The sequence below is a fragment of the Chiloscyllium punctatum genome, chromosome 48, assembly GCF_047496795.1.
Source record: "Chiloscyllium punctatum isolate Juve2018m chromosome 48, sChiPun1.3, whole genome shotgun sequence".
NCBI lineage: Eukaryota > Metazoa > Chordata > Chondrichthyes > Orectolobiformes > Hemiscylliidae > Chiloscyllium > Chiloscyllium punctatum.
In genome coordinates, this window is record NC_092786.1 from 1,842,347 (window position 1) to 1,864,239 (window position 21,893).

Below are 21,893 nucleotides of genomic sequence, written 5' to 3' on the forward strand. Positions count from 1 at the left end.
CAGACCCTCTGTTTCAGCTTCTCTGTTTCAGACCCTCAGTTTCAGCCCCTCTGTTTCAGACCCTCTGTTTCTCGCCCTCTGTTTCGCGACCTCTGTTTCGCGCCCTCTGTTTCAGCCCCTCTGTTTCAGACCCTCTGTTTCTCGCCCTCTGTTTCGGCACCTCTGTTTCTCGCCCTCTGTTTCAGACCCTCTGTTTCAGACCCTCTGTTTCTCACCCTCTGTTTCGGCCCCTCTGTTTCAGCCCCTCTGTTTCAGACCCTCTGTTTGTCGCCCGCTGTGTCGGCCCCTCTGATTCTCGCCCTCTGTTTCGGCCCCTCTGTTTCTCGCCCTCTGTTTCAGACCCTCTGTTTCTCGCCCTCTGTTTCAGCCCCTCTGTTTCAGACCCTCTGTTTCAGACCCTCTGTTTCAGCCCCTCTGTTTCAGCCCCTCTGTTTCTCGCCCTCTGTTTCAGCCCCTCTGTTTCAGACCCTCTGTTTCAGCCCCTCTGTTTCAGCCCCTCTGTTTCAGCCCCTCTGTTTCTCACCCTCTGTTTCGCGCCCTCTGTTTCGCGCCCTCTGTTTCAGCCCCTCTGTTTCAGACCCTCTTTTTCAGACCCTCTGTTTCAGACCCTCCGTTTCAGACCCTCAGTTTCAGACCCTCTGTTTCAGTCCCTCTGTTTCTCGCCCTCTGTTTCGCGCCCTCTGTTTCAGCCCCTCTGTTTCTCGTCCACTGTTTCTCGCCCTCTGTTTCGCGCCCTCTGTTTCAGACCCTCTGTTTCAGCCACTCTGTTTCAGCCCCTCTGTTTCAGCCCCTCTGTTTCTCGCCCTCTGTTTCAGCCCCTCTGTTTCAGCCCCTCTGTTTCAGCCCCTCTGTTTCAGACCCTCTGTTTCTCGCCCTCTGTTTCGCGCCCTCTGTTTCGCGCCGTCTGTTTCAGCCCCTCTGTTTCAGACCCTCTGTTTCACACCCTCTGTTTCAGACCCTCTGTTTCTCGCCCTCTGTTTCAGCCCCTCTGTTTCTCGCCCTCTGTTTTGGCCCCTCTGTTTCTCGCCCTCTGTTTCAGACCCTCTGTTTCAGACCCTCTGTTTTAGGCCCTCTGTTTCTTGCCCTCTGTTTCAGCCCTTCTGTTTCTCGCCCTCTGTTTCAGCCCCTCTGTTTCAGACCCTCTGTTTCAGCCCCTCTGTTTCAGACCCTCTGTTTCAGACCCTCTGTTTCTGACCCTCTGTTTCTCGCCCTCTGTTTCAGACCCTCTGTTTCGCGCCCTCTGTTTCAGCGCCTCTGTTTCAGCCCCTCTGTTTCAGCCCCTCTGTTTCAGCCCCTCTGTTTCTCGCCCTCTGTTTCTCACCCTCTGTTTCAGACCCTCTGCTTCAGCCCCTCTGTTTCAGCCCCTCTGTTTCTCGCCCTCTGTTTCAGCCCCTCTGTTTCAGACCCTCTGTTTCAGCCCCTCTGTTTCAGCCCCTCTGTTTCAGACCCTCTGTTTCTCGCCCTCTTTTTCGCGACCTCTGTTTCTCGCCATCTGTTTCGGCCCCTCTGTTTCTCGCTATCTGTTTCAGACCCTCTGTTTCAGACCCTCTGTTTCTCACCCTCTGTTTCGGCCCCTCAGTTTCAGCCATTCTGTTTCAGACCCTCTGTTTGTCGCCCGCTGTTTCGGCCCCTCTGATTCTCGCCCTCTGTTTCGGCCCCTCTGTTTCTCGCCCTCGGATTCAGACCCTCTGTTTCTCGCCCTCTGTTTCAGCCCCTCTGTTTCTCGCCCTCTGTTTCTCACCCTCTGTTTCAGACCCTCTGTTTCAGCCCCTCTGTTTCAGCCCCTCTGTTTCTCGCCCTCTGTTTCAGCCCCTCTGTTTCAGACCCTCTGTTTCAGCCCCTCTGTTTCAGACCCTCAGTTTCAGCCCCTCTGTTTCAGACCCTCTGTTTCTCGCCCTCTGTTTCGCGACCTCTGTTTCGCGCCCTCTGTTTCAGCCCCTCTGTTTCAGACCCTCTGTTTCTCGCCCTCTGTTTCGGCACCTCTGTTTCTCGCCCTCTGTTTCAGACCCTCTGTTTCAGACCCTCTGTTTCTCACCCTCTGTTTCGGCCCCTCTGTTTCAGCCCCTCTGTTTCAGACCCTCTGTTTGTCGCCCGCTGTGTCGGCCCCTCTGATTCTCGCCCTCTGTTTCGGCCCCTCTGTTTCTCGCCCTCTGTTTCAGACCCTCTGTTTCTCGCCCTCTGTTTCAGCCCCTCTGTTTCAGACCCTCTGTTTCAGACCCTCTGTTTCAGCCCCTCTGTTTCAGCCCCTCTGTTTCTCGCCCTCTGTTTCAGCCCCTCTGTTTCAGACCCTCTGTTTCAGCCCCTCTGTTTCAGCCCCTCTGTTTCAGCCCCTCTGTTTCTCACCCTCTGTTTCGCGCCCTCTGTTTCGCGCCCTCTGTTTCAGCCCCTCTGTTTCAGACCCTCTTTTTCAGACCCTCTGTTTCAGACCCTCCGTTTCAGACCCTCAGTTTCAGACCCTCTGTTTCAGTCCCTCTGTTTCTCGCCCTCTGTTTCGCGCCCTCTGTTTCAGCCCCTCTGTTTCTCGTCCACTGTTTCTCGCCCTCTGTTTCGCGCCCTCTGTTTCAGACCCTCTGTTTCAGCCACTCTGTTTCAGCCCCTCTGTTTCAGCCCCTCTGTTTCTCGCCCTCTGTTTCAGCCCCTCTGTTTCAGCCCCTCTGTTTCAGCCCCTCTGTTTCAGACCCTCTGTTTCTCGCCCTCTGTTTCGCGCCCTCTGTTTCGCGCCGTCTGTTTCAGCCCCTCTGTTTCAGACCCTCTGTTTCACACCCTCTGTTTCAGACCCTCTGTTTCTCGCCCTCTGTTTCAGCCCCTCTGTTTCTCGCCCTCTGTTTTGGCCCCTCTGTTTCTCGCCCTCTGTTTCAGACCCTCTGTTTCAGACCCTCTGTTTTAGGCCCTCTGTTTCTTGCCCTCTGTTTCAGCCCTTCTGTTTCTCGCCCTCTGTTTCAGCCCCTCTGTTTCAGACCCTCTGTTTCAGCCCCTCTGTTTCAGACCCTCTGTTTCAGACCCTCTGTTTCTGACCCTCTGTTTCTCGCCCTCTGTTTCAGACCCTCTGTTTCGCGCCCTCTGTTTCAGCGCCTCTGTTTCAGCCCCTCTGTTTCAGCCCCTCTGTTTCAGCCCCTCTGTTTCTCGCCCTCTGTTTCTCACCCTCTGTTTCAGACCCTCTGCTTCAGCCCCTCTGTTTCAGCCCCTCTGTTTCTCGCCCTCTGTTTCAGCCCCTCTGTTTCAGACCCTCTGTTTCAGCCCCTCTGTTTCAGACCCTCTGTTTCAGACCCTCTGTTTCTCGCCCTCTTTTTCGCGACCTCTGTTTCTCGCCATCTGTTTCGGCCCCTCTGTTTCGCGCCCTCTGTTTCAGACCCTCTGTTTCAGCCACTCTGTTTCAGCCCCTCTGTTTCAGCCCCTCTGTTTCGCGCCCTCTGTTTCAGCCCCTCTGTTTCCGCCCCTCTGTTTCGGCCACTCTGATTCTCGCCCTCTGTTTCTCGCACTCTGTTTCAGACCCTCTGTTTCGCGCCCTCTGTTTCAGCCCCTCTGTTTCAGCCCCTCTGTTTCAGCCCCTCTGTTTCTCGCCCTCTGTTTCTCACCTCTGTTTCAGACCGTCTGTTTCAGCCCCTCTGTTTCAGCCCCTCTGTTTCAGCCCCTCTGTTTCTCGCCCTCTGTTTCAGCCCCTCTGTATCAGACCCTCTGTTTCAGCCCCTCTGTTTCAGCCCCTCTGTTTCAGACCCACTGTTTCTCGCCCTTTGTTTCACGCCCTCTGTTTCGCGCCATCTCTTTCAGCCCCTCTGTTTCAGACCCTCTGTTTCTCACCCTCTGTTTCGGCCCCTCTGTTTCTCGCACTCTGTTTCAGACCCTAATTTTCTCGCCCTCTGTTTCAGCCCCTCTGTTTCAGACCCTCTGTTTCTCAACCTCTGTTTCAGACCCTCTGTTTCGCGCCCTCTGTTTCGTGCCCTCTGTTTCAGACCCTCTGTTTCAGACCCTCTGTTTCAGACTCTCTGTTTCAGCCCCTCTGTTTCTCACCCTCTGTTTCAGCCTCTCTGTTTCAGCCCCTCTGTTTCAGCCCCTCTGTTTCAGACCCTCTGTTTCTCGCCCTCTGTTTCAGACCCTCTGTTTCAGCCCCTCTGTTTCAGCCCCTCTGTTTCTCGCCCTCTGTTTCAGCCCCTCTGTTTCAGACCCTCTGTTTCAGCCCCTCTGTTTCAGACCCTCAGTTTCAGCCCCTCTGTTTCAGACCCTCTGTTTCTCGCCCTCTGTTTCGCGACCTCTGTTTCGCGCCCTCTGTTTCAGCCCCTCTGTTTCAGACCCTCTGTTTCTCGCCCTCTGTTTCGGCACCTCTGTTTCTCGCCCTCTGTTTCAGACCCTCTGTTTCAGACCCTCTGTTTCTCACCCTCTGTTTCGGCCCCTCTGTTTCAGACCCTCTGTTTCAGACCCTCTGTTTGTCGCCCGCTGTGTCGGCCCCTCTGATTCTCGCCCTCTGTTTCGGCCCCTCTGTTTCTCGCCCTCTGTTTCAGACCCTCTGTTTCTCGCCCTCTGTTTCAGCCCCTCTGTTTCAGACCCTCTGTTTCAGACCCTCTGTTTCAGCCCCTCTGTTTCAGCCCCTCTGTTTCTCGCCCTCTGTTTCAGCCCCTCTGTTTCAGACCCTCTGTTTCAGCCCCTCTGTTTCAGCCCCTCTGTTTCAGCCCCTCTGTTTCTCACCCTCTGTTTCGCGCCCTCTGTTTCGCGCCCTCTGTTTCAGCCCCTCTGTTTCAGACCCTCTTTTTCAGACCCTCTGTTTCAGACCCTCCGTTTCAGACCCTCAGTTTCAGACCCTCTGTTTCAGTCCCTCTGTTTCTCGCCCTCTGTTTCGCGCCCTCTGTTTCAGCCCCTCTGTTTCTCGTCCACTGTTTCTCGCCCTCTGTTTCGCGCCCTCTGTTTCAGACCCTCTGTTTCAGCCACTCTGTTTCAGCCCCTCTGTTTCAGCCCCTCTGTTTCTCGCCCTCTGTTTCAGCCCCTCTGTTTCAGCCCCTCTGTTTCAGCCCCTCTGTTTCAGACCCTCTGTTTCTCGCCCTCTGTTTCGCGCCCTCTGTTTCGCGCCGTCTGTTTCAGCCCCTCTGTTTCAGACCCTCTGTTTCACACCCTCTGTTTCAGACCCTCTGTTTCTCGCCCTCTGTTTCAGCCCCTCTGTTTCTCGCCCTCTGTTTTGGCCCCTCTGTTTCTCGCCCTCTGTTTCAGACCCTCTGTTTCAGACCCTCTGTTTTAGGCCCTCTGTTTCTTGCCCTCTGTTTCAGCCCTTCTGTTTCTCGCCCTCTGTTTCAGCCCCTCTGTTTCAGACCCTCTGTTTCAGCCCCTCTGTTTCAGACCCTCTGTTTCAGACCCTCTGTTTCTGACCCTCTGTTTCTCGCCCTCTGTTTCAGACCCTCTGTTTCGCGCCCTCTGTTTCAGCGCCTCTGTTTCAGCCCCTCTGTTTCAGCCCCTCTGTTTCAGCCCCTCTGTTTCTCGCCCTCTGTTTCTCACCCTCTGTTTCAGACCCTCTGCTTCAGCCCCTCTGTTTCAGCCCCTCTGTTTCTCGCCCTCTGTTTCAGCCCCTCTGTTTCAGACCCTCTGTTTCAGCCCCTCTGTTTCAGACCCTCTGTTTCAGACCCTCTGTTTCTCGCCCTCTTTTTCGCGACCTCTGTTTCTCGCCATCTGTTTCGGCCCCTCTGTTTCTCGCCCTCTGTTTCAGACCCTCTGTTTCAGACCCTCTGTTTCTCACCCTCTGTTTCGGCCCCTCAGTTTCAGCCATTCTGTTTCAGACCCTCTGTTTGTCGCCCGCTGTTTCGGCCACTCTGATTCTCGCCCTCTGTTTCGGCCCCTCTGTTTCTCGCCCTCGGATTCAGACCCTCTGTTTCTCGCCCTCTGTTTCAGCCCCTCTGTTTCAGACCCTCTGTTTCAGACCCTCTGTTTCAGCCCCTCTGTTTCAGCCCCTCTGTTTCTCGCCCTCTGTTTCAGCCCCTCTGTTTCAGACCCTCTGTTTCAGCCCCTCTGTTTCAGCCCCTCTGTTTCAGATCCTCTGTTTCTCGCCCTCTGTTTCGCGCCCTCTGTTTCAGACCCTCTGTTTCAGACCCTCTGTTTCAGACGCTCTGTTTCAGACCCTCTGTTTCAGCCCCTCTGTTTCTCGCCCTCTGTTTCAGCCCCTCTGTTTCTCGCCCTCTGTTTCGCGCCCTCTGTTTCGCGCCCTCTGTTTCAGCCCCTCTGTTTCAGACCCTCTGTTTCGCGCCCTCTGTTTCAACCCCTGTTTCTCGCCCTCTGTTTCAGCCCCTCTGTTGCAGACCCTCTGTTTCAGCCACTCTGTTTCAGCCCCTCTGTTTCAGACCCTCTGTTTCGGACCCTCTGTTTCGCGCCCTCTGTTTTGTGCCCTTTGTTTCAGCCCCTCTGTTTCAGACCCTCTGTTTCTCACCCTCTGTTTCAGCCCCTCTGTTTCAGACCCTCGGTTTCTCGCCCTCTGTGTCGGCCCCTCTGTTTCTCGCCCTCTGTTTCAGCCCGTATGTTTCAGACCCTCTGATTCAGACCCACTGTTTCAGCCCCTTTGTTTCAACCCCTGTTTCTCGCCCTCTGTTTCAGCCCCTCTGTTTCAGACCCTCTGTTTCAGCCCCTCTGTTTCAGCCCCTCTGTTTCAGACCCTCTGTTTCAGACCCTCTGTTTCGCGCCCTCTGATTCGCGCCCTCTGTTTCAGCCCCTCTGTTTCAGACCCGCTGTTTCAGACCCTCTGTTTCTCGCCCTCTGTTTCGGCATCTCTGTTTTTCGCCCTCTGTTTCAGACCCTCGGTTTCAGACCCTCTGTTTCAGACCCTCTGTTTCAGACCCTCTGTGTCAGACCCTCTGTTTCACGCCCTCTGTTTCAGACCCTCTGTTTCGCGCCCTCTGTTTCAGCCCCTCTGTTTCAGCCCCTCTGTTTCAGCCCCTCTGTTTCTCGCCCTCTGTTTCTCGCCCTCTGTTTCACGCCCTCTGAATCGCGGCCTCTGTTTCGCGCCCTCTGTTTCAGCCCCTCTGTTTCAGACCCTCTGTGCCAGACCCTCTGTTTCACGCCCTCTGTTTCGGCCCATCTGTTTCTCGCCCTCTGTTTCGGCCCCTCTGTTTCTCGCCCTCTGTTTCAGACCCTCTGTTTCTCGCCCTCTGTTTCAGCCCCTCTGTTTCAGCCCCTCTGTTTCAGACCCTCTGTTTCTCGCCATCTGTTTCTGCCCCTCTGTTTCAGACCCTCTGTTTCAGCCCCTCTGTTTCTCGTCCTCTGTTCCGCGCCCTCTGTTTCGCGCCCTCTTTTTCAGCCCCTCTGTTTCAGACCCTCTGTTTCAGCCCCTCTGTTTCAGTCCCTCTGTTTCAGCCCCTCTGTTTCTCGCCTTCTGTTTCCCACCCTCTGTTTCAGACCGTCTGTTTCAGCCCCTCTGTTTCAGCCCCTCTGTTTCAGCCCCTCTGTTTCTCGCCCTCTGTTTCAGCCCCTCTGTTTCAGACCCTCTGTTTCCGCCCCTCTGTTTCAGCTCCTCTGTTTCAGACCCTCTGTTTCTCGCCCTTTGTTTCGCGCCCTCTGTTTCGCGCCCTCTGTTTCAGACCCTCTGTTTCTCACCCTCTGTTTCGGCCCCTCTGTTTCTCGCACTCTGTTTCAGACCCTCTTTTTCTCGCCCTCTGTTTCAGCCCCTCTGTTTCAGACCCTCTGTTTCTCACCCTCTGTTTCAGACCCTCTGTTTCGCGCCCTCTGTTTCGTGCCCTCTGTTTCAGACCCTCTGTTTCAGACCCTCTGTTTCTCGCCCTCTGTTTCAGCCCCTCTGTTTCTCGCCCTCTGTTTCAGCCCCTCTGTTTCAGACCCTCTGTTTCAGCCCCTCTGTTTCAGACCCTCTGTTTCAGACTCTCTGTTTCTAGCCCTCTGTTTCGCGCCCTCTGTTTCGCGCCCTCTGTTTCAGCCCCTCTGTTTCAGACCCTCTGTTTCGCGCCCTCTGTTTCAACCCCTGTTTCTCGCCCTCTGTTTCAGCCCCTCTGTTGCAGACCCTCTGTTTCAGCCACTCTGTTTCAGCCCCTCTGTTTCAGACCCTCTGTTTCGGACCCTCTGTTTCGCGCCCTCTGTTTTGTGCCCTTTGTTTCAGCCCCTCTGTTTCAGACCCTCTGTTTCTCACCCTCTGTTTCAGCCCCTCTGTTTCAGACCCTCGGTTTCTCGCCCTCTGTGTCGGCCCCTCTGTTTCTCGCCCTCTGTTTCAGCCCGTATGTTTCAGACCCTCTGATTCAGACCCACTGTTTCAGCCCCTTTGTTTCAACCCCTGTTTCTCGCCCTCTGTTTCAGCCCCTCTGTTTCAGACCCTCTGTTTCAGCCCCTCTGTTTCAGCCCCTCTGTTTCAGACCCTCTGTTTCAGACCCTCTGTTTCGCGCCCTCTGATTCGCGCCCTCTGTTTCAGCCCCTCTGTTTCAGACCCGCTGTTTCAGACCCTCTGTTTCTCGCCCTCTGTTTCGGCATCTCTGTTTTTCGCCCTCTGTTTCAGACCCTCGGTTTCAGACCCTCTGTTTCAGACCCTCTGTTTCAGACCCTCTGTGTCAGACCCTCTGTTTCACGCCCTCTGTTTCAGACCCTCTGTTTCGCGCCCTCTGTTTCAGCCCCTCTGTTTCAGCCCCTCTGTTTCAGCCCCTCTGTTTCTCGCCCTCTGTTTCTCGCCCTCTGTTTCACGCCCTCTGAATCGCGGCCTCTGTTTCGCGCCCTCTGTTTCAGCCCCTCTGTTTCAGACCCTCTGTGCCAGACCCTCTGTTTCACGCCCTCTGTTTCGGCCCATCTGTTTCTCGCCCTCTGTTTCGGCCCCTCTGTTTCTCGCCCTCTGTTTCAGACCCTCTGTTTCTCGCCCTCTGTTTCAGCCCCTCTGTTTCAGCCCCTCTGTTTCAGACCCTCTGTTTCTCGCCATCTGTTTCTGCCCCTCTGTTTCAGACCCTCTGTTTCAGCCCCTCTGTTTCTCGTCCTCTGTTCCGCGCCCTCTGTTTCGCGCCCTCTTTTTCAGCCCCTCTGTTTCAGACCCTCTGTTTCAGCCCCTCTGTTTCAGTCCCTCTGTTTCAGCCCCTCTGTTTCTCGCCTTCTGTTTCCCACCCTCTGTTTCAGACCGTCTGTTTCAGCCCCTCTGTTTCAGCCCCTCTGTTTCAGCCCCTCTGTTTCTCGCCCTCTGTTTCAGCCCCTCTGTTTCAGACCCTCTGTTTCCGCCCCTCTGTTTCAGCTCCTCTGTTTCAGACCCTCTGTTTCTCGCCCTTTGTTTCGCGCCCTCTGTTTCGCGCCCTCTGTTTCAGACCCTCTGTTTCTCACCCTCTGTTTCGGCCCCTCTGTTTCTCGCACTCTGTTTCAGACCCTCTTTTTCTCGCCCTCTGTTTCAGCCCCTCTGTTTCAGACCCTCTGTTTCTCACCCTCTGTTTCAGACCCTCTGTTTCGCGCCCTCTGTTTCGTGCCCTCTGTTTCAGACCCTCTGTTTCAGACCCTCTGTTTCTCGCCCTCTGTTTCAGCCCCTCTGTTTCTCGCCCTCTGTTTCAGCCCCTCTGTTTCAGACCCTCTGTTTCAGCCCCTCTGTTTCAGACCCTCTGTTTCAGACTCTCTGTTTCTAGCCCTCTGTTTCGCGCCCTCTGTTTCAGCCCCTCTGTTTCTCGTCCACTGTTTCTCGCCCTCTGTTTCGCGCCCTCTGTTTCAGACCCTCTGTTTCATCCCCTCTGTTTCAGCCCCTCTGTTTCAGCCCCTCTGTTTCTCGCCCTCTGTTTCAGCCCCTCTGTTTCAGACCCTCTGTTTCAGCCCCACTGTCTCAGACCCTCTGTTTCAGACCCTCTGTTTCTCGCCCTCTGTTTCGCGCCCTCTGTTTCAGCCCCTCTGTTTCTCGTCCACTGTTTCTCGCCCTCTGTTTCGCGCCCTCTGTTTCAGACCCTCTGTTTCAGCCACTCTGTTTCAGCCCCTCTGTTTCAGCCCCTCTGTTTCTCGCCCTCTGTTTCAGCCCCTCTGTTTCAGCCCCTCTGTTTCAGCCCCTCTGTTTCAGACCCTCTGTTTCTCGCCCTCTGTTTCGCGCCCTCTGTTTCGCGCCGTCTGTTTCAGCCCCTCTGTTTCAGACCCTCTGTTTCACACCCTCTGTTTCAGACCCTCTGTTTCTCGCCCTCTGTTTCAGCCCCTCTGTTTCTCGCCCTCTGTTTTGGCCCCTCTGTTTCTCGCCCTCTGTTTCAGACCCTCTGTTTCAGACCCTCTGTTTTAGGCCCTCTGTTTCTTGCCCTCTGTTTCAGCCCTTCTGTTTCTCGCCCTCTGTTTCAGCCCCTCTGTTTCAGACCCTCTGTTTCAGCCCCTCTGTTTCAGACCCTCTGTTTCAGACCCTCTGTTTCTGACCCTCTGTTTCTCGCCCTCTGTTTCAGACCCTCTGTTTCGCGCCCTCTGTTTCAGCGCCTCTGTTTCAGCCCCTCTGTTTCAGCCCCTCTGTTTCAGCCCCTCTGTTTCTCGCCCTCTGTTTCTCACCCTCTGTTTCAGACCCTCTGCTTCAGCCCCTCTGTTTCAGCCCCTCTGTTTCTCGCCCTCTGTTTCAGCCCCTCTGTTTCAGACCCTCTGTTTCAGCCCCTCTGTTTCAGACCCTCTGTTTCAGACCCTCTGTTTCTCGCCCTCTTTTTCGCGACCTCTGTTTCTCGCCATCTGTTTCGGCCCCTCTGTTTCTCGCCCTCTGTTTCAGACCCTCTGTTTCAGACCCTCTGTTTCTCACCCTCTGTTTCGGCCCCTCAGTTTCAGCCATTCTGTTTCAGACCCTCTGTTTGTCGCCCGCTGTTTCGGCCACTCTGATTCTCGCCCTCTGTTTCGGCCCCTCTGTTTCTCGCCCTCGGATTCAGACCCTCTGTTTCTCGCCCTCTGTTTCAGCCACTCTGTTTCAGACCCTCTGTTTCAGACCCTCTGTTTCAGCCCCTCTGTTTCAGCCCCTCTGTTTCTCGCCCTCTGTTTCAGCCCCTCTGTTTCAGACCCTCTGTTTCAGCCCCTCTGTTTCAGCCCCTCTGTTTCAGATCCTCTGTTTCTCGCCCTCTGTTTCGCGCCCTCTGTTTCAGACCCTCTGTTTCAGACCCTCTGTTTCAGACGCTCTGTTTCAGACCCTCTGTTTCAGCCCCTCTGTTTCTCGCCCTCTGTTTCAGCCCCTCTGTTTCTCGCCCTCTGTTTCGCGCCCTCTGTTTCGCGCCCTCTGTTTCAGCCCCTCTGTTTCAGACCCTCTGTTTCGCGCCCTCTGTTTCAACCCCTGTTTCTCGCCCTCTGTTTCAGCCCCTCTGTTGCAGACCCTCTGTTTCAGCCACTCTGTTTCAGCCCCTCTGTTTCAGACCCTCTGTTTCGGACCCTCTGTTTCGCGCCCTCTGTTTTGTGCCCTTTGTTTCAGCCCCTCTGTTTCAGACCCTCTGTTTCTCACCCTCTGTTTCAGCCCCTCTGTTTCAGACCCTCGGTTTCTCGCCCTCTGTGTCGGCCCCTCTGTTTCTCGCCCTCTGTTTCAGCCCGTATGTTTCAGACCCTCTGATTCAGACCCACTGTTTCAGCCCCTTTGTTTCAACCCCTGTTTCTCGCCCTCTGTTTCAGCCCCTCTGTTTCAGACCCTCTGTTTCAGCCCCTCTGTTTCAGCCCCTCTGTTTCAGACCCTCTGTTTCAGACCCTCTGTTTCGCGCCCTCTGATTCGCGCCCTCTGTTTCAGCCCCTCTGTTTCAGACCCGCTGTTTCAGACCCTCTGTTTCTCGCCCTCTGTTTCGGCATCTCTGTTTTTCGCCCTCTGTTTCAGACCCTCGGTTTCAGACCCTCTGTTTCAGACCCTCTGTTTCAGACCCTCTGTGTCAGACCCTCTGTTTCACGCCCTCTGTTTCAGACCCTCTGTTTCGCGCCCTCTGTTTCAGCCCCTCTGTTTCAGCCCCTCTGTTTCAGCCCCTCTGTTTCTCGCCCTCTGTTTCTCGCCCTCTGTTTCACGCCCTCTGAATCGCGGCCTCTGTTTCGCGCCCTCTGTTTCAGCCCCTCTGTTTCAGACCCTCTGTGCCAGACCCTCTGTTTCACGCCCTCTGTTTCGGCCCATCTGTTTCTCGCCCTCTGTTTCGGCCCCTCTGTTTCTCGCCCTCTGTTTCAGACCCTCTGTTTCTCGCCCTCTGTTTCAGCCCCTCTGTTTCAGCCCCTCTGTTTCAGACCCTCTGTTTCTCGCCATCTGTTTCTGCCCCTCTGTTTCAGACCCTCTGTTTCAGCCCCTCTGTTTCTCGTCCTCTGTTCCGCGCCCTCTGTTTCGCGCCCTCTTTTTCAGCCCCTCTGTTTCAGACCCTCTGTTTCAGCCCCTCTGTTTCAGTCCCTCTGTTTCAGCCCCTCTGTTTCTCGCCTTCTGTTTCCCACCCTCTGTTTCAGACCGTCTGTTTCAGCCCCTCTGTTTCAGCCCCTCTGTTTCAGCCCCTCTGTTTCTCGCCCTCTGTTTCAGCCCCTCTGTTTCAGACCCTCTGTTTCCGCCCCTCTGTTTCAGCTCCTCTGTTTCAGACCCTCTGTTTCTCGCCCTTTGTTTCGCGCCCTCTGTTTCGCGCCCTCTGTTTCAGACCCTCTGTTTCTCACCCTCTGTTTCGGCCCCTCTGTTTCTCGCACTCTGTTTCAGACCCTCTTTTTCTCGCCCTCTGTTTCAGCCCCTCTGTTTCAGACCCTCTGTTTCTCACCCTCTGTTTCAGACCCTCTGTTTCGCGCCCTCTGTTTCGTGCCCTCTGTTTCAGACCCTCTGTTTCAGACCCTCTGTTTCTCGCCCTCTGTTTCAGCCCCTCTGTTTCTCGCCCTCTGTTTCAGCCCCTCTGTTTCAGACCCTCTGTTTCAGCCCCTCTGTTTCAGACCCTCTGTTTCAGACTCTCTGTTTCTAGCCCTCTGTTTCGCGCCCTCTGTTTCAGCCCCTCTGTTTCTCGTCCACTGTTTCTCGCCCTCTGTTTCGCGCCCTCTGTTTCAGACCCTCTGTTTCATCCCCTCTGTTTCAGCCCCTCTGTTTCAGCCCCTCTGTTTCTCGCCCTCTGTTTCAGCCCCTCTGTTTCAGACCCTCTGTTTCAGCCCCACTGTTTCAGACCCTCTGTTTCAGACCCTCTGTTTCTCGCCCTCTGTTTCAGCCCCTCTGTTTCTCGCCCTCTGTTTCGGCCCCTCTGTTTCTCGCCCTCTGTTTCAGACCCTCTGTTTCAGACCCTCTGTTTCAGGCCCTCTGTTTCTTGCCCTCTGTTTCAGCCCTTCTGTTTCTCGCCCTCTGTTTCAGCCCCTCTGTTTCAGACCCTCTGTTTCAGCCCCTCTGTTTCAGACCCTCTGTTTCAGCCCCTCTGTTTCAGACCCTCTGTTTCTCGCCCTCTGTTTCAGACCCTCTGTTTCGCGCCCTCTATTTCAGCCCCTCTGTTTCAGCCCCTCAGTTTCAGCCCCTCTGTTTCAGCCCCTCTGTTTCTCGCACTCTGTTTCTCACCCTCTGTTTCAGACCCTCTGTTTCAGCCCCTTTGTTTCAACCCCTGTTTCTCGCCCTCTGTTTCAGCCCCTCTGTTTCAGCCCCTCTGTTTCAGCCCCTCTGTTTCAGACCCTCTGTTTCAGACCCTCTGTTTCTCGCCCCCTGATTCGCGCCCTCTGTTTCAGCCCCTCTGTTTCAGACCCGCTGTTTCAGACCCTCTGTTTCTCGCCGTCTGTTTCGGCACCTCTGTTTTTCGCCCTCTGTTTCAGACCCTCGGTTTCAGACACTCTGTTTCAGACCCTCTGTTTCAGACCCTCTGCGTCAGACCCTCTGTTTCACGCCCTCTGTTTCAGACTCTCTGTTTCGCGCCCTCTGTTTCAGCCCCTCTGTTTCAGCCCCTCTGTTTCAGCCCCTCTGTTTCTCGCCCTGTGTTTCTCGCCCTCTGTTTCACGCCCTCTGATTCGCGGCCTCTGTTTCGCGCCCTCTGTTTCAGCCCCTCTGTTCCAGACCCTCTGTGTCAGACCCTCTGTTTCACGCCATCTGAATCGGCCCATCTGTTTCTCGCCCTCTGTTTCGGCCCCTCTGTTTCTCGCCCTCTGTTTCAGACCCTCTGTTTCTCGCCCTCTGTTTCAGCCCCTCTGTTTCAGCCCCTCTGTTTCAGACCCTCTGTTTCTCGCCATCTGTTTCAGCCCCTCTGTTTCAGACCGTCTGTTTCAGACCCTCTGTTTCAGCCCCTCTGTTTCAGCCACTCTGTTTCTCGCCCTCTGTTTCAGCCCCTCTGTTTCAGACCCTCTGTTTCACCCCTCTGTTTCAGCCCCTCTGTTTCAGACCCTCTGTTTCTCGTCCTCTGTTTCGCGCCCTCTGTTTCGCGCCCTCTGTTTCAGCCCCTCTGTTTCTCAACCTCTGTTTCTCACCCTCTGTTTCAGACCCTCTGTTTCGCGTCCTCTGTTTCAGCCCCTCTGTTTCAGTCCCTCTGTTTCAGCCCCTCTGTTTCTCGCCCTCTGTTTCTCACCCTCTGTTTCAGACCGTCTGTTTCAGCCCCTCTGTTTCAGCCCCTCTGTTTCAACCCCTCTGTTTCTCGCCCTCTGTTTCAGCCCCTCTGTTTCAGACCCTCTGTTTCAGCCCCTCTGTTTCAGCCCCTCTGTTTCAGACCCTCTCTTTCTCGCCCTTTGTTTCGCGCCCACTGTTTGGCGCCCTCTGTTTCAGCCCCTCTGTTTCAGACCCTCTGTTTCAGCTTCTCTGTTTCAGACCCTCAGTTTCAGCCCCTCTGTTTCAGACCCTCTGTTTCTCGCCCTCTGTTTCGCGACCTCTGTTTCGCGCCCTCTGTTTCAGCCCCTCTGTTTCAGACCCTCTGTTTCTCGCCCTCTGTTTCGGCACCTCTGTTTCTCGCCCTCTGTTTCAGACCCTCTGTTTCAGACCCTCTGTTTCTCACCCTCTGTTTCGGCCCCTCTGTTTCAGCCCCTCTGTTTCAGACCCTCTGTTTGTCGCCCGCTGTGTCGGCCCCTCTGATTCTCGCCCTCTGTTTCGGCCCCTCTGTTTCTCGCCCTCTGTTTCAGACCCTCTGTTTCTCGCCCTCTGTTTCAGCCCCTCTGTTTCAGACCCTCTGTTTCAGACCCTCTGTTTCAGCCCCTCTGTTTCAGCCCCTCTGTTTCTCGCCCTCTGTTTCAGCCCCTCTGTTTCAGACCCTCTGTTTCAGCCCCTCTGTTTCAGCCCCTCTGTTTCAGCCCCTCTGTTTCTCACCCTCTGTTTCGCGCCCTCTGTTTCGCGCCCTCTGTTTCAGCCCCTCTGTTTCAGACCCTCTTTTTCAGACCCTCTGTTTCAGACCCTCCGTTTCAGACCCTCAGTTTCAGACCCTCTGTTTCAGTCCCTCTGTTTCTCGCCCTCTGTTTCGCGCCCTCTGTTTCAGCCCCTCTGTTTCTCGTCCACTGTTTCTCGCCCTCTGTTTCGCGCCCTCTGTTTCAGACCCTCTGTTTCAGCCACTCTGTTTCAGCCCCTCTGTTTCAGCCCCTCTGTTTCTCGCCCTCTGTTTCAGCCCCTCTGTTTCAGCCCCTCTGTTTCAGCCCCTCTGTTTCAGACCCTCTGTTTCTCGCCCTCTGTTTCGCGCCCTCTGTTTCGCGCCGTCTGTTTCAGCCCCTCTGTTTCAGACCCTCTGTTTCACACCCTCTGTTTCAGACCCTCTGTTTCTCGCCCTCTGTTTCAGCCCCTCTGTTTCTCGCCCTCTGTTTTGGCCCCTCTGTTTCTCGCCCTCTGTTTCAGACCCTCTGTTTCAGACCCTCTGTTTTAGGCCCTCTGTTTCTTGCCCTCTGTTTCAGCCCTTCTGTTTCTCGCCCTCTGTTTCAGCCCCTCTGTTTCAGACCCTCTGTTTCAGCCCCTCTGTTTCAGACCCTCTGTTTCAGACCCTCTGTTTCTGACCCTCTGTTTCTCGCCCTCTGTTTCAGACCCTCTGTTTCGCGCCCTCTGTTTCAGCGCCTCTGTTTCAGCCCCTCTGTTTCAGCCCCTCTGTTTCAGCCCCTCTGTTTCTCGCCCTCTGTTTCTCACCCTCTGTTTCAGACCCTCTGCTTCAGCCCCTCTGTTTCAGCCCCTCTGTTTCTCGCCCTCTGTTTCAGCCCCTCTGTTTCAGACCCTCTGTTTCAGCCCCTCTGTTTCAGCCCCTCTGTTTCAGACCCTCTGTTTCTCGCCCTCTTTTTCGCGACCTCTGTTTCTCGCCATCTGTTTCGGCCCCTCTGTTTCTCGCTATCTGTTTCAGACCCTCTGTTTCAGACCCTCTGTTTCTCACCCTCTGTTTCGGCCCCTCAGTTTCAGCCATTCTGTTTCAGACCCTCTGTTTGTCGCCCGCTGTTTCGGCCCCTCTGATTCTCGCCCTCTGTTTCGGCCCCTCTGTTTCTCGCCCTCGGATTCAGACCCTCTGTTTCTCGCCCTCTGTTTCAGCCCCTCTGTTTCAGACCCTCTGTTTCAGACCCTCTGTTTCAGCCCCTCTGTTTCAGCCCCTCTGTTTCTCGCCCTCTGTTTCAGCCCCTCTGTTTCAGACCCTCTGTTTCAGCCCCTCTGTTTCAGCCCCTCTGTTTCAGATCCTCTGTTTCTCACCCTCTGTTTCGCGCCCTCTGTTTCAGACCCTCTGTTTCAGACCCTCTGTTTCAGACGCTCTGTTTCAGACCCTCTGTTTCAGCCCCTCTGTTTCTCGCCCTCTGTTTCGCGCCCTCTGTTTCGCGCCCTCTGTTTCAGCCCCTCTGTTTCAGACCCTCTGTTTCGCGCCCTCTGTTTCAACCCCTGTTTCTCGCCCTCTGTTTCAGCCCCTCTGTTGCAGACCCTCTGTTTCAGCCACTCTGTTTCAGCCCCTCTGTTTCAGACCCTCTGTTTCGGACCCTCTGTTTCGCGCCCTCTGTTTTGTGCCCTTTGTTTCAGCCCCTCTGTTTCAGACCCTCTGTTTCTCACCCTCTGTTTCAGCCCCTCTGTTTCAGACCCTCGGTTTCTCGCCCTCTGTGTCGGCCCCTCTGTTTCTCGCCCTCTGTTTCAGCCCGTCTGTTTCAGACCCTCTGATTCAGACCCACTGTTTCAGCCCCTTTGTTTCAACCCCTGTTTCTCGCCCTCTGTTTCAGCCCCTCTGTTTCAGACCCTCTGTTTCAGCCCCTCTGTTTCAGCCCCTCTGTTTCAGACCCTCTGTTTCAGACCCTCTGTTTCGCGCCCTCTGATTCGCGCCCTCTGTTTCAGCCCCTCTGTTTCAGACCCGCTGTTTCAGACCCTCTGTTTCTCGCCCTCTGTTTCGGCATCTCTGTTTTTCGCCCTCTGTTTCAGACCCTCGGTTTCAGACCCTCTGTTTCAGACACTCTGTTTCAGACCCTCTGTGTCAGACCCTCTGTTTCACGCCCTCTGTTTCAGACCCTCTGTTTCACGCCCTCTGTTTCAGCCCCTCTGTTTCAGCCCCTCTGTTTCAGCCCCTCTGTTTCTCGCCCTCTGTTTCTCGCCCTCTGTTTCACGCCCTCTGAATCGCGGCCTCTGTTTCGCGCCCTCTGTTTCAGCCCCTCTGTTTCAGACCCTCTGTGCCAGACCCTCTGTTTCACGCCCTCTGTTTCGGCCCATCTGTTTCTCGCCCTCTGTTTCGGCCCCTCTGTTTCTCGCCCTCTGTTTCAGACCCTCTGTTTCTCGCCCTCTGTTTCAGCCCCTCTGTTTCAGCCCCTCTGTTTCAGACCCTCTGTTTCTCGCCATCTGTTTCTGCCCCTCTGTTTCAGACCCTCTGTTTCAGCCCCTCTGTTTCTCGTCCTCTGTTCCGCGCCCTCTGTTTCGCGCCCTCTGTTTCAGCCCCTCTGTTTCAGACCCTCTGTTTCAGCCCCTCTGTTTCAGTCCCTCTGTTTCAGCCCCTCTGTTTCTCGCCTTCTGTTTCCCACCCTCTGTTTCAGACCGTCTGTTTCAGCCCCTCTGTTTCAGCCCCTCTGTTTCAGCCCCTCTGTTTCTCGCCCTCTGTTTCAGCCCCTCTGTTTCAGACCCTCTGTTTCAGCCCCTCTGTTTCAGCCCCTCTGTTTCAGACCCTCTGTTTCTCGCCCTTTGTTTCGCGCCCTCTGTTTCGCGCCCTCTGTTTCAGACCCTCTGTTTCTCACCCTCTGTTTCGGCCCCTCTGTTTCTCGCACTCTGTTTCAGACCCTCTTTTTCTCGCCCTCTGTTTCAGCCCCTCTGTTTCAGACCCTCTGTTTCTCACCCTCTGTTTCAGACCCTCTGTTTCGCGCCCTCTGTTTCGTGCCCTCTGTTTCAGACCCTCTGTTTCAGACCCTCTGTTTCTCGCCCTCTGTTTCAGCCCCTCTGTTTCTCGCCCTCTGTTTCAGCCCCTCTGTTTCAGACCCTCTGTTTCAGCCCCTCTGTTTCAGACCCTCTGTTTCAGACTCTCTGTTTCTAGCCCTCTGTTTCGCGCCCTCTGTTTCAGCCACTCTGTTTCTCGTCCACTGTTTCTCGCCCTCTGTTTCGCGCCCTCTGTTTCAGACCCTCTGTTTCATCCCCTCTGTTTCAGCCCCTCTGTTTCAGCCCCTCTGTTTCTCGCCCTCTGTTTCAGCCCCTCTGTTTCAGACCCTCTGTTTCAGCCCCACTGTTTCAGACCCTCTGTTTCAGACCCTCTGTTTCTCGCCCTCTGTTTCAGCCCCTCTGTTTCTCGCCCTCTGTTTCGGCCCCTCTGTTTCTCGCCCTCTGTTTCAGACCCTCTGTTTCAGACCCTCTGTTTCAGGCCCTCTGTTTCTTGCCCTCTGTTTCAGCCCTTCTGTTTCTCGCCCTCTGTTTCAGCCCCTCTGTTTCAGACCCTCTGTTTCAGCCCCTCTGTTTCAGACCCTCTGTTTCAGACCCTCTGTTTCTCGCCCTCTGTTTCTCGCCCTCTGTTTCAGACCCTCTGTTTCGCGCCCTCTATTTCAGCCCCTCTGTTTCAGCCCCTCAGTTTCAGCCCCTCTGTTTCAGCCCCTCTGTTTCTCGCACTCTGTTTCTCACCCTCTGTTTCAGACCCTCTGTTTCAGCCCCTTTGTTTCAACCCCTGTTTCTCGCCCTCTGTTTCAGCCCCTCTGTTTCAGCCCCTCTGTTTCAGCCCCTCTGTTTCAGACCCTCTGTTTCAGACCCTCTGTTTCTCGCCCCCTGATTCGCGCCCTCTGTTTCAGCCCCTCTGTTTCAGACCCGCTGTTTCAGACCCTCTGTTTCTCGCCGTCTGTTTCGGCACCTCTGTTTTTCGCTCTCTGTTTCAGACCCTCGGTTTCAGACACTCTGTTTCAGACCCTCTGTTTCAGACCCTCTGCGTCAGACCCTCTGTTTCACGCCCTCTGTTTCAGACTCTCTGTTTCGCGCCCTCTGTTTCAGCCCCTCTGTTTCAGCCCCTCTGTTTCAGCCCCTCTGTTTCTCGCCCTCTGTTTCTCGCCCTCTGTTTCACGCCCTCTGATTCGCGGCCTCTGTTTCGCGCCCTCTGTTTCAGCCCCTCTGTTCCAGACCCTCTGTGTCAGACCCTCTGTTTCACGCCATCTGAATCGGCCCATCTGTTTCTCGCCCTCTGTTTCGGCCCCTCTGTTTCTCGCCCTCTGTTTCAGACCCTCTGTTTCTCGCCCTCTGTTTCAGCCCCTCTGTTTCAGCCCCTCTGTTTCAGACCCTCTGTTTCTCGCCATCTGTTTCAGCCCCTCTGTTTCAGACCGTCTGTTTCAGACCCTCTGTTTCAGCCCCTCTGTTTCAGCCACTCTGTTTCTCGCCCTCTGTTTCAGCCCCTCTGTTTCAGACCCTCTGTTTCACCCCTCTGTTTCAGCCCCTCTGTTTCAGACCCTCTGTTTCTCGTCCTCTGTTTCGCACCCTCTGTTTCGCGCCCTCTGTTTCAGCCCCTCTGTTTCTCAACCTCTGTTTCTCACCCTCTGTTTCAGACCCTCTGTTTCGCGTCCTCTGTTTCAGCCCCTCTGTTTCAGTCCCTCTGTTTCAGCCCCTCTGTTTCTCGCCCTCTGTTTCTCACCCTCTGTTTCAGACCGTCTGTTTCAGCCCCTCTGTTTCAGCCCCTCTGTTTCAGCCCCTCTGTTTCTCGCCCTCTGTTTCAGCCCCTCTGTTTCAGACCCTCTGTTTCAGCCCCTCTGTTTCAGCCCCTCTGTTTCAGACCCTCTGTTTCTCGCCCTTTGTTTCGCGCCCACTGTTTCGCGCCCTCTGTTTCAGCCCCTCTGTTTCAGACCCTCTGTTTCTCACCCTCTGTTTCGTCCCCTCTGTTTCTCGCACTCTGTTTCAGACCCTCTTTTTCTCGCCCTCTGTTTCAGCCCCTCTGTTTCAGACCCTCTGTTTCTCACCCTCTGTTTCATGCCCTCTGTTTCAGACCCTCTGTTTCAGGCCCTCTGTTTCTCGCCCTCTGTTTCAGCCCCCCTGTTTCTCGCCCTCTGTTTCAGCCCCTCTGTTTCAGACCCTCTGTTTCAGCCCCTCTGTTTCAGACCCTCTGTTTCAGACCCTCTGTTTCTAGCCCTCTGTTTCGCGCCCTCTGTTTCAGCCCCTCTGTTTCTCGTCCACTGTTTCTCGCCCTCTGTTTCGCGCCCTCTGTTTCAGACCCTCTGTTTCAGCCCCTCTGTTTCAGCCCCTCTGTTTCAGCCCCTCTGTTTCTCGCCTTCTGTTTCAGCCCCTCTGTTTCAGACCCTCTGTTTCAGCCCCTCTGTTTCAGCCCCTCTGATTCAGACCCTCTGTTTCTCGCTCTCTGTTTCGCGCCCTCTGTTTCGCGCCGTCTGTTTCAGCCCCTCTGTTTCAGCCCCTCTGTTTCAGCCCCACTGTTTCAGACCCTCTGTTTCAGACCCTCTGTTTCTCGCCCTCTGTTTCAGCCCCTCTGTTTCTCGCCCTCTGTTTCGGCCCCTCTGTTTCTCGCCCTCTGTTTCAGACCCTCTGTTTCAGACCCTCTGTTTCAGGCCCTCTGTTTCTTGCCCTCTGTTTCAGCCCTTCTGTTTCTCGCCCTCTGTTTCAGCCCCTCTGTTTCAGACCCTCTGTTTCAGCCCCTCTGTTTCAGACCCTCTGTTTCAGACCCTCTGTTTCAGACCCTCTGTTTCTCGCCCTCTGTTTCAGACCCTCTGTTTCGCGCCCTCTGTTTCAGCCCCTCTGTTTCAGCCCCTCAGTTTCAGCCCCTCTGTTTCAGCCCCTCTGTTTCTCGCACTCTGTTTCTCACCCTCTGTTTCAGACCCTCTGTTTCAGCCCCTCTGTTTCAGCCCCTCTGTTTCTCGCCCTCTGTTTCAGCCCCTCTGTTTCAGACCCTCTGTTTCAGCCCCTCTGTTTCAGCCCCTCTGTTTCAGACCCTCTGTTTCTCGCCCTCTGTTTCGCGACCTCTGTTTCGCGCCCTCTGTTTCAGCCCCTCTGTTTCAGACCCTCTGTTTCTCGCCCTCTGTTTCGGCACCTCTGTTTCTCGCCGTCTGTTTCGGCCCCTCTGTTTCTCGCCCTCTGTTTCAGACCCTCTGTTTCAGACCCTCTGTTTCAGACCCTCTGTTTCTCACCCTCTGTTTCGGCCCCTCTGTTTCAGCCCCTCTGTTTCAGACCCTCTGTTTGTCGCCCGCTGTGTCGGCCCCTCTGATTCTCGCCCTCTGTTTCGGCCCCTCTGTTTCTCGTCCTCTGTTTCAGACCCTCTGTTTCTCGCCCCCTGTTTCAGCCCCTCTTTTTCAGACCCTCTGTTTCAGACCCTCTGTTTCAGCCCCTCTGTTTCAGCCCCTCTGTTTCTCGCCCTCTGTTTCAGCCCCCCTGTTTCAGACCCTCTGTTTCAGCCCCTCTGTTTCAGCCCCTCTGTTTCTCGTCCTCTGTTCCGCGCCCTCTGTTTCGCGCCCTCTGTTTCAGCCCCTCTGTTTCAGACCCTCTGTTTCAGCCCCTCTGTTTCAGTCCCACTGTTTCAGCCCCTCTGTTTCTCGCCTTCTGTTTCCCACCCTCTGTTTCAGACCGTCTGTTTCAGCCCCTCTGTTTCAGCCCCTCTGTTTCAGCCCCTCTGTTTCTCGCCCTCTGTTTCAGACCCTCTGTTTCTCGCCCTTTGTTTCGCGCCCTCTGTTTCGCGCCCTCTGTTTCAGACCCTCTGTTTCTCACC